Source organism: Macaca nemestrina, chromosome 15 (genome assembly GCF_043159975.1).
Source record: "Macaca nemestrina isolate mMacNem1 chromosome 15, mMacNem.hap1, whole genome shotgun sequence".
In the NCBI taxonomy this organism is placed as follows: Eukaryota; Metazoa; Chordata; class Mammalia; order Primates; family Cercopithecidae; genus Macaca; species Macaca nemestrina.
This window is the reverse complement of record NC_092139.1, coordinates 103,274,121-103,285,734: the sequence shown is the minus strand read 5'-3', so window position 1 is coordinate 103,285,734 and position 11,614 is coordinate 103,274,121. Positions and strand designations below refer to the sequence as shown.

Below are 11,614 nucleotides of genomic sequence, written 5' to 3'. Positions count from 1 at the left end.
AGGGGTTAAGCGCTGCTGAGTTGGGTCCTGTAGGGGCCTTTCCAACCCTGGCATCCCAGATTCCACAAGCCAGCCCTGCTGTGGCCTCCCACACTTGGAGAACACTCTAAACACAGCGTGACCTTGAAGCGGACTTGGCTGCCTGGCTGGGGTCGCTGAGCCATCCCAGGCCTGCCTGCTGTTTTCCCTGGCAACAGACCCAGATGTTGTGGTCACTGCTCAGTCCTGGGAGTCTCAGGGGCCAGACCGGCCATTGGATGAGGGGCAGTGTTTACCACCAGGGCTCTTGTGAAACGATCGCCCCAAGAGATGCTGTGTGAGAAAAACGTTCTGTAGCCAAATGCAGGGAAGTGCTGCTTATGTAAGGGAACAGAAAACATCCACCCTATAGGTCAGATGAACAAAAGTGGGGAGTTGTTTAATTTCCTAGAGTCCACTTCCCTTCCCTCAAGGCCCAAGACCTGCTGAAAAGAAACAAACTTGCCTGAAGACCCCTCAGTCTCTTGTGGTTTAAAACACACTCTCAGGCCGGGCGGGGCACGGTGGCTCATGCCTGTAATCCCAGCACTTCAGAAGGCTGAGGCAGGCCCAGTAATCCCAGCACTTCAGGACGCTGAGGCAGGCAGATCGCCTGAGGTCAGGAGTTCAAGGCCAGCCTGACCAACATGGTGAAACCCCATCTTTACTAAAAATACAAAAATTAGCTATGTGTCGTAGTGGGCACCTGTAATCCCAGCTACTCGGGGGGCTGAGGCAGGAGAATCGCTTGAACCTGGGAGGCGGAGGTTGCAGTGAGCTGATATTATGCCACTGTACTCCAGCCTGGGCAAGAGTGAGACTCTCTCAAAAAAAAAAAAAAATTTAAAAAATTAAAAAAAAAAAACACGCACGCACACACACACTCTTTTGGGTAAAGTCTGTCATTTGGGGGTGAATGTTCAGGCAATTTAAGTTCGAATTTTCTGTCAGGGCTTTTTATGTTTTCTTAAAAGTTTGCCTCCCATTGAGGCTGCAGTGAGCTGAGATTGCACCACTGTACCCCAGTCTGGGTGACAGAGCGAGACCCTGTCGGAAGGAAGGACGGAAGGAAGGACGGAAGGAAGGGCGGAAGGAAGGAAGGAAGGAAGGGAGGAGGGAGGGAGGGAGGAAGGAAGGAAGGAGGAAATTTGCCTGCCTCTGAGATGGCATCTGGGAGCAGGGGCTTGCACTGGCCCTCTGGGGTTCCACTGGCCCACAAAAAGGGTCCTTTGTGACCCTCCCACCAGGCATCACCGGCTCCCGGACACCTGGGTTCTGGTTTGCCTTGCACCTCTCTCGAGGAGCCGCAGGTTTTCTGTGTTGCAGCCACAACCAACCCACCCTGGGCTCAGGCTGTCTGCCTCCCAGAGAACTCATCACGCCTCGGCCCAGTGGCCCCTGGCACAGACAGGGAGGAGAGAAAGGCCTTGAAGCACATTTTGACCCTGAGATTCTTGAATTTCTTCTCTTCTCTCTGGCTACAGCATGTAAGGAGAGTTTGAGCAAACACTGTCCTGAGTGCAATTTGCCAAATGTAGCAAAAGTTCCATCGTAACCTGCATTGCTTTGCCTGGAAGCAGTTTCAGGATCCTGGGAATCCAGGCCAGAGTGAAGCAGGGAAGTAGCCATTACAAGGGGAGAGCGGAGCACTGAACTTGAACCCAGGACCACCGAAAGGGCCAGGCCTGGCATGGCCACACCCTTGTTTCTTGGCCCACAGCAACTAACCCTCACCCACTTCCATTCTGTCTCCTTCCTGGGATTCTTGTGAGGAAGTTTTTGTTTGTTTGCTTTTTGTTTTGTTTTGTTTTGTTTTTTGAGACAGTCTCGCTCTGTCGCCCAGGCTGGAGTGCAGTGGTGCGATCTTGGCTTACTGCAACCTCCGCCTCCTGGGTTCAAGCAATTCTCCTGCCTCAGCCTCACGAGTCGCTGGGATTACGGGCGCCCACCACCACACCTGGCTATTTTCTTTTTTGGTATATTTAGTAGAGATGGGGTTTCACCATGTTGACCAGGCTGGTCTTGAACTTCTGACCTCAGGTGATCCACCTGCCTCGGCCTCCCAAACCGTTGGGATTACAGGCGTGAGCCACCCCGCCCGGCCCCAAGGACTCATCTTTCATGGGAGATCTGAGAGACTCTTGAGGGGATGTCTCCTCCTTTCTACCCTGAATTAAAAATGGAGATGTCTGGCATCCTGGGTTTGGTGGATGGGAACTTCCAAGTGCAGAATGTTACATGTGGAGCACGTGCTGGGAATATTTCACTCATGATCTCATTTCTTCCATGTGCTCCTTCTATGAAGCAGGGGACACAAGCCCAATTTATAGCTGCCAAGGCTGATGCTCCTGGGTCCCAGGACTTCATCCAAGATCATAGTGTCTAACATGACTAGGGTTAGGCGTCCAACCCACATCTGTCTGCCTCCAGTTCTTTGCACTAAAGCACATCGCAGAAACCCACCCACATCTCTGTTCTGTGGCTGAATGATCAGTGAGTTTGCAAACTGCTCTCCTTGCGGTAGCCTGGCCAGGTGTGGGGTGGGGGTAGGCGGGGGCTGGAACAGGAGGTACAGGTTGTGCAGGAGGTGAGGTTAGTTGGCATTTTAGTTAGCAGGTTGCAAGTGACGCATCATCTTGGAGCACTGGAAGCAAAAGCAAGGAAGCTATTTATCCAGCTTGGTGGGTTCTCATACTGCAAGTCACAATTTACTGTGTCCTGAAATCAGCCTAGTGGGTCGCAAGAGATAATAAAGGGAAATGAGGTCGGACGTGGTGGCTCATGCCTGTAATCCCAGCGTTTTGGGAGGCTGAGACTGGAGAATTGCCTGAGCCTAGGAGTCAGACCAGCTTGGGTAACATGGTGAAACCTCGTCTCCACAAAAAAATGCAAAAATTAGCTGGGTATGGTGGTGTGCCTGTGGTCCTAGAGACTGGTGTGTGTGTTGGGGAGATGGGGGGTGGGAGGTGCTGAGGTGGGAGGATCACTTGAGTCCAGGAGGTTGAGCCTGCAGTGAGCCGTGATCGAGATTGTGCCACTGCACTCCAGCCTGAGAGACAGACCATCTTAGAAAAAAAAAAAAAAAAAGGGCCAGGCGCGGTGGCTCAAGCCTGTAATCCCAGCACTTTGGGAGGCCAAGACGGGAGGATCACGAGGTCAGGAGATCGAGACCATCCTGACTAACACGTGAAACCCCGTCTCTACTAAAAAAATACAAAAAACTAGCCGGGGGTGGTGGCGGGCGTCTGTAGTCCCAGCTACTTGGGCGGCTGAGGCAGGAGAATGGTGCAAACCTGGGAGGCGGAGCTTGCAGTGAGCTGAGATTCCGCCACTGCACTCCAGCCTGGGCGACAGAGCGAGACTCCATCTCAAAAAAAATAAATAAATAAAAAGGAAAGAAAGAAAATGAAATGAGATAGAGTAAAGAAAAAGTCAGAGTATATCATACATAATAAGGGTGTAAGTATTGGTTCATGGAAATTATGTCCATATAATGATCATGCACACACATGTGTGTGTAATGGATTGCACCGTGAAATGGGTCACAGATAGGATGCTTGAGAGCTACTGACTTGCTCACACAATCAAAGGAAAATCTAGAAGGTTTCAGGCAGCTCCAGGTTGAGGGACCAGGAGCCCTACTGTAGCTCTCTCTCTCTCTCTCTCTTTCTTTCTCTCTCTTCCAGCCTCATTCTGTCCCACTACAGGTGGGCTTTTTCCATAACAGAAAGAAGAGAATGTCAAGTCTATTCCAATTCATGTCCTTCTAGTTCCTGGGTTGGAGATTCAAGAGCATTTTCCCCACCAGATCTAGTAAGAAAATTCTTTGGAAAGATCTCTCTAGGTTAACCTGTGTTCCAAGTCCCACTGGTCTCTGTGGCTGGGGTTATTTGGTTCTCCAGTTCCTCAGTCCAGGTTACATTCCCTCTCCGATGGAATGTAAAAGCAGTATTCTAGTATCCAGAAAGTCCTCGCTGAGCCATGAGGTTGGAGGGGGGTAAAAAGGGCACCCAATGAATGAGGTGCTCTTCCGTATGAGTCGGCTGGCGAATGCCCTCTCTGGGGGAAGGCGTGTCAGGTATTAAAGGGCTGGCTACCTCTGATGTGGCCCAGAGACCCTTGATAGTGTTTTGTGAAGTGGCATGTTCCCGGTAGCTGGTCCTCCAAGGTGGGAGCCTCTGGGTGCCCTGAGTACCATGGCTTAGCAGCCACTCTGCTCCAGCTAGAAGAATCCGTGTTGGGATGTCCCATAACCTCTCTAGGCTTGGGCTTCCCTGGGCATCACCCCACATGCATCACAGAGAATGGGCCCCTCTGGCAATTGCCCTCCACGGCCATCGAGACTCCCCCTCTGCTGGACTGAAGATGGTGTTATCTCCCCCAGAGACTCTGTGTCCATACACAAGGAACTGCTGGACATACTCCAGGAAGCCTCGCTGTGGCCAAGGAAGAAAGCCCACAGGCCATCTGAGCCTGTCGCTCCAAGAAGCCTTGCTGTGGCCAAGAATGAAAGTCTACCAGGTCACTGAGGAGCAGCAGACCTAGTTCTGCACCCACTGTGGCTATGGACATGCTGTTTCCCCTGCAAGGGTGGGCAGTTGGGCTCTGGCTGGCCAGGGATCCCCTGTGAACTCATGATGCTCCAGAAGGGAGAATCTTCCAGCAGGAGGAGCCTCAGCCTTCAGGAATGAGTGTGGGACAGAGCAGGTTCCCCTTGAAACACCAGGGCCCCGCCCTCTCTAAGCCTCCATTTTCACATCTGCAAAACAAAAGGATCTCCTTGGATAAGTCAAGGTCCTTTTCTTGACTGTGATCCTGTGACCCTTAGAATCTACCATTCCATGATTCTTGCTGCGATGCTATGATTGAAAGAGTATTTTGCATCTCTGTTGCTTTGTATCCAAGCCTTATTCACTCCCCAGCCCTATGGATGTGTGTTTTCAGACTGCCTCTTGCACCCCAAGAAGGCCAATCACAAAAAATATGCCTTGGTTTTGACACAGGATTTTTTCTTGGTCACTTTGCAAGCCAGGGGCCTCTGGCCAGCAATCCCCACTGGGGTCTCTCTCGGCCGTGCTACCTGCTGCATGAGACGGCCTGCTCACTCGGCCTACCCTGGCTGAGTCTGGCTCGTGCACCAGTTCCCAAGTTCTCGTCCCGCACCCAAGAAGAATGAGGGTACACTGACAATTGAAGAGTGAGCAAGCTGGAGAGTTTTACTGAGTGATGAAACAGCTTTCGGTGGAGAGGCGACGCGTGGGTGGCCCCCCCCATCTAAAGGCGGGAAAGTTTCTCCACTGTGGCCGAGTCTGGGCTTTTAAGGGCTTAGAATGGGGGAGGGGCAGGCAGTAGGTAGTGTTGGAAAAGGCAACATTCGACTGGTTAAAAAGCATTATTCAGGGGCCGGGCGCGGTGGCTCAAGCCTGTAATCCCAGCACTTTGGGAGGCCGAGACAGGCGGATCACGAGGTCAGGAGATCAAGACCATCCTGGCTAATACGGTGAAACCCCGTCTCTACTAAAAATTATGAAAAACTAGCCGGGCAAGGTGGCGGGCGCCTGTAGTCCCAGCTACTCGGGAGGCTGAGGCAGGAGAATGGCGTAAACCCGGGAGGCAGAGCTTGCAGTGAGCTGAGATCCGGCCACTGCACTCCAGCCTGGGCGACAGAGCGAGACTCCGTCTCAAAAAAAAAAAAAATTAAAAAAAAAAAAAAAAGCATTATTCAGAAAGAATCTGTTGGGAAAGGGTGGGCAAACAGGAACAGATGTTCTCACTCTGGGTCGGGGGTTTCATCCAGGACCAGCAGTCTGGTCTTTCAGCCTTCAGGCTGTGTTTTGGCTTGAAGGTGGAGTTTCACTGGGGACCTGCCCCTGTCTGCCTGGGCATTTGGCTGCCTCCTGTCGCTCTCAGTGTCTTCCCTCACTCTCATTCCGGCCCCCTGCCTTATCTAAGGGACTTAGCTTCAGTGGCGATGAGCTTAAGCTCTCCCAGCTCTCTACCCATTGCTAGGTGACATCAGAGCAGGACCCACATCTTTTCTCCTTGGCAATTAGCACCTAGCACAGTGAACCTTTGTTGAGTCCAAGGGACCTAAATTTCACAGCTCATAGTAGGCCTGGTTCGAATACAATGAGTTGGAGAAAATCGCATGCACCAGAATCCCAGAGAGGACGGGGGCTTGTGGAGGGGTGGGACGTGGCAGCTAAACTGACCAGTCCTCCACGAGCAAAGCGGGTAGGACAGAACACAAGCTCCAGTCCTTAGGGGAAGCAGTTTTTGGGGCAAGAGGGCAAAGCATAGCATCTGGCAATGGAGGAGATGTGGAGCCGAGAAGAAGCCAGATGGGCCAGAAAGGACTGGCAAGGTGTGGCACCAGGGAAGAAGCAACAAAGCGAATTGGGTTTTATTTGGTTGTTGCTGCCTGGCATCCGGTCAGGATGGTCTCCCTACGGCCCTGGGATGCTGCCAGCTCCTTCTGACTATGGGCCTGGATTCTCTAATGTGGCCCTGAAGAAGGGCTGGTTAGGGTGAGGCTCAAGGCAGTGCCTGGTGACAGCCACATCTGGGCTGCTAGGAGGACCCACACTGTTCTGCATTTAAGGCGAAGATTCTTTTTCTTTAAGACTCTAACATTCTTGCCGGGCGCGGTGGCTCAAGCCTGTAATCCCAGCACTTTGGGAGGCCGAGACGGGCGGATCACGAGGTCAGGAGATCGAGACTATCCTGGCTAATACGGTGAAACCCCGTCTCTACTAAAAAATACAAAAAAACTAGCCGGGCGAGGTGGCGGGCGCCTGTAGTCCCAGCTACTCGGGAGGCTGAGGCAGGAGAACGGCGTGAACCCGGGAGGCGGAGCTTGCAGTGAGCTGAGATCCGGCCACTGCACTCCAGCCTGGGTGACAGAGTGAGACTCCGTCTCAAAAAAAAAAAAAAAAAAAAAAAGACTCTAACATTCTTAAAGCTTAGATTCCAAAATCCCATGGGAAAGAAGGCAAGTATTTGGCTTGACACAGAACTACTCAAATTCCTGTCTTGTGCTGTGCAGAGCTCAAGGGTTACTGTCTAGGGACCAGGCAAATTTGCAGAGAGGTCAGAAAGTCTTCTGAATTAAGGGGGAAGAAGTCAGCTGGGTGCGGCGGGTCACACCTGTAGTCCCAGCACTTGGGGAGGCTGAGGAGGGCAGATCACCTGAGGTCAGGAGTTTGAGACCAGCCTGGCTGACATGGTGAAGCCCCGTCTCTACTGAGAATACAAAAATTAGCCAGGTGTGGTGGTGGGCACCTGTAATCCCAGCTACTCAGGAGGCTGAGGCAGGAGAATTGCTTGAACCTGGGAGGCAGAGGTTGCAGTGAGCCAAGATCGCGCCACTGCACTCCAGCCTGGGCGACAGAGTGAGACTCTATCTCCAAAAAAAAAAAAAAAAAAAAAAGGAAAAGAAAAAAAAAAAGAGGGAAGAAGTCCCCTCGCTCCTTCCCTGTAGATGACCAGAAGCAGGAGTCTTGCATCGATGCTGAGTTGGACAAGGCTCCTATGGCCCCTACAAGCAGCTTGTCCCCCAGAGATCTGTATCACTGATCTGTGCTCAGAGTGCCATGGAGGGGGGAGCACGCATGACAAGAAGGGGCCTAACAGGCATCTGTTCTTGACGACAGGTGTTATCGGATGATCTTAGGTTATTTTATTAAGGCAAGAACATACCTCTTTTATTTCCCCTTCCAGAGCAACCCTGAATGCAGATGATAACATCAGACGAGCTTCTTTTCTCTTAGAAGTTCTTCAAACCAGTATTGACATGGCCTGTAGTAATTCCCTAAGGTGTGGACATGAATTCTGATTCGCACAGAAAAGCAAAGCTCTGGGGCTGAATGGCACTGGCGTAATGTCTGGGAAGAAGAGAGAATCTTCTAGCAAGGATACGCTGAGGGCTGGGAGTCCTATGAACTTGATTACAGAGACATTTGCCTTTATTTAGAGCTCAGGCCACAGTGAACAGTGCAACAGCAGTAGCCATCTCTGCTGATCTTACTATGGGTTCTGTGATCATTGCTTTATGTGCTCAGGTTAATCCTTTTATTATTTATTTCTTTATTTATTTATTGAGACAGAGTTTCGCTCTTGTTGCCCAGGCTGGAGTGCAATGGCGCAATCTCGGCTCAGTGCAATCTCGGCTCACCGAAACCTCCACCTCCCAGGTTCAAGAGATTCTCCTGCCTCCGCCTCCCGAGTAGCTGGGATCACAGGCATGCACCACCACGCTTGGCTGATTTTGTATTTTTAGTAGAGATGGGGTTTCACCATGTTGGTCAGACTGGTCTCGAACTCCCAACCTCAGGTGATCCGCCCGCCTCAGCCTCCCAAAGTGTTGGAATTACAGGCGTGAGCCACCGTGCCCAGCCGGTTAATCCTTTTAATAACTCTATAAGGTCAGTCTGCTATTGTCCTGTTTTACCAATGAGAGGAGTGAGGCTTGGAGAAGAAAAATGTGCCCAAGACTAAACACTTAGCAAATGTTGCAGCTGGGGCCTGAGCCCAGGCAGACTGGGTTTCGAAGCCAGAATCCTAACCGTTCTGCCCTGTAGCCTCTAAGAGCCAAGGATTTGGAATCATAATTAATCAGTTTAAATTTTATGCAGTGTTCTCTGGTTCTCATCAAAGAGAGCAGGAAGCATCTCCGGAGAAGAGAGTGACCCAGAGGGCAGGGGGACCTCAGTCCTCTCACCATTCTCATTGTGTCTGGGGCTGAGTCTGGCCTCTGCAGAGCAGTGGATGAGAGCAGCAGCTCTGATTAGGGTGTGACATGGCCTATTCACCAGAGTGAGGCCTGCACGCCAGCCAGGGTCCCAGGCACCGAGCCAACCAGGAAGGGAAACTCCCTCCCATGGTGACATTCCCAGTTACTCTTGAGTCCAGACAGTCTCCTGATGTTTTTTTCACTGAACACGTTCCCAGAGAGTCTCGGAAACCCGGGGCAGTGTGGAGCTGGAGGCAGAGTACTGGTCCAGCATCGAGAGAGCAGGGAAGTCCTTTGGCTGCCCAAGTGTACCGTGGATCCTGAGCAAATCCATTCTGCTCTGAGCCTGCATTTGCCCGTTTACAGTGAGTTGAAGAGTGATCCCAAAACATGACGTCCAAGTCCTAATCCCCCTCACCTGTGAATGTGAGTTTATTTGGAAACAGGGTCTTTGCCGATGTAATTAAGGATCTTGAGATGGAATCATCCCTGATTTAAGAACAAATCCAATGACAGTGTCCTTAAAAGAGACAGAAAAGGAGAGCACACGGAGACACACAGGGAGGAGGGCCATGTGAAGATGGGGGCAGAGCCTGAAGCGACGCAGCTGCAAGCCAAGAATTGCCAGCAGCCACCAAACACTAAGGGAGGCTTGGAACGCATTCTCCCTCGGAGCCTCCAGCAGGGCCAACCCTACCATACCTTGATTTCAGACTTTCGGCTTCCACACCTACGAGAAAATAAATCTCTGTTGTTCTAAGCCGTGAAGCTGCAGTCCTTTGTTATAGCGGCCCTGGTCAACTAATGCACTATCTCTGAGAGCTTTGATGGGGTCAGGAAGCTTCCTGTTGGGTAGAGGAGCAACTAAGATACTGAACTTGGCCCCCACCCTGAGGCTCACAGGTGAGTGGAGAAGCCAAAACCTGCCCAAAATCACTGCATTTCCAGGTCCAGCGTGATACACCTTCTCCACCTAACCCCAGGCTTCCCAGGCTGGAGTGGGCCCTCAGTCTTGGGGAGTGGCCCGGCTGCCTTAGGGTGGGGTGGGAGGATGGAAACTCAAACACAGGGAAGGATGAGCCCCTCAGGAACTGCAGGGGACAGAGGAGGGTGGGTGGGATGTGAGCTCTGGCAGGGCCACCCCCAGGAAGCTAGGATCTCCCACTGGGACAGGGAGCCAGGGTTAAGATTCCATCTGAGCCGGCATCTTTTCTAGGGACTATGTTGGCTCTGCAGAGGGGCCTCTGGACTTCAGGGGTTTCAGCTCGGGGGGGTGCCCTGGTGAGAGCAAGGGCTGCTGACAGCAAAGCCTAGCCCCATGCAAAGTGCTTTGCAGGACTCAGAGGAGGGAATTGAGAACTCTTGGGAATAAGGAGCCGCACAGACCAGTCAGGTGAGATCGCAGCAGGGTCGTCAGAGTCTCCGGTTCTTCACCTGAAAATGCACATAGCAAACCTTGCCTTACAAGGGCTTTGTGAAATGAAATGAAATGAGCTGCTGTGTGCATAAAGCGATTACTGTACCATTTGGCCGAAGCTTTGTTATCAAAAACATTGCTTTCCTTACAGGCTTGAATTGCACCTGAGTTCCAAAGGAGAAGCTGACATTCCTTCCTTCCAGAACATATGCCCAGTGTCTTCAACTTGAGATGGAGCTGGGATGCCAACTCTGCAAACGTGGGCTTTGGGCTTGGACAAGCCTGGGTTTGCATCCCAGCTCTGCCCTTTGCTGTGACTGTGGCCCTGGGAAAAATGAGCCTCTCTGAACTTTCCTAATGGCACTCATAAGTGGGAGACAGTATCATGTCAGGGTGTGATCATGCACGCTGCACATGGTCGGTGTTTAATGATGTTTCTGAATAACAAATGATTTAAAATAAAGGCAGCTGTGCAAAGCAGCGAGAACTGATAGTAAATGTGGCCGGGGCACAGAGAGCAGGCAGTTGGGAGGGAGGGAAGAGGGTCTGCTTCTTGAGGGGTAATCAGGGAAGCTATATTAGAAAGAATTTTTTTTTTTTCCACTCTCGTTGCCCAGGCTGGAGTGCAATGGTGTGATCTCAGCTCACTGCAACCTCCGCCTCCCGGGTTCAAGCAATTCTCCCGCCTCGGCTTCCTGAGTAGCTGGGATTACAGGCATGCGCCATCACACCCGGCTAATTTTGTATTTTTAGTGGAGACAAGAGTTCTCCATGTTGGTCAGGCTGGTCTTGAACTCCCAACCTCAGGTGATCTGCCCGCCTTGGCCTCCCAAAGTGCTAGGATTACAGGTGTGAGCCACATGCCCAGCCGGTAGGAATGTTTTGATTGCAAATGACAGAAATCATTTCTGGCTCGTGGAATGTGACAGTATCTTGAATGAGCAAGACATACTTTTACCTCAGGGCCTTTCTTTCTATTTGCTGTTCCCTCTGTTGAAATGCTTTCTCCAGCACCCCCCAAGGTATTTCTGTAGTTCTGTCCTTTATCTCTTTGAATCTTTATCAAATATCTCCTTTATCTCACTGAATCTTTATCAAATCTCTATCAAACACATTTAAATTAAATTTTAAAGTACATTTTAAGCCACACGTAGTGGCTCACTCCTGTAATCTTAGCACTTTGAGAGGTCTGAGGCAGCTGGATTACTTGAGCACAGGAGTTAAAATTCAGCCTGGGCAACATGGTGAAACCCCGTCTCTATAAAAAATACAAAAATTAGCTGGGCGTTTCCTCCCCTGTAAAGCGGGTAATAACGAGTATCTACCTCCTAGGGTTGTTGTAAGGATTTCATGAGTGCACAACCTGGCTGGTAGCAAACCTGGAGAGAGGATGGATCGTTACACAAGCGGGGTGCTGGGTAGCCCCAAAGTCCTTAGAACCCACCCGG

General features: G+C 51.2%; 1 long non-coding RNA gene across 1 annotated transcript in view; it reads left to right on the top strand.

Annotated features, from left to right (window-relative positions):
• The window catches only part of LOC139358721 (uncharacterized), a 62,350-nt gene extending 51,744 nt beyond the window's left edge, over window positions 1-10,606 (top strand). The window contains exon 4 of the long non-coding RNA XR_011614115.1: window positions 10,318-10,606. This is a non-coding gene — a long non-coding RNA (uncharacterized lncRNA). The remainder of the gene's footprint in view (window positions 1-10,317) is intronic.
• Window positions 10,607-11,614: the final 1,008 nt, after the last annotated feature.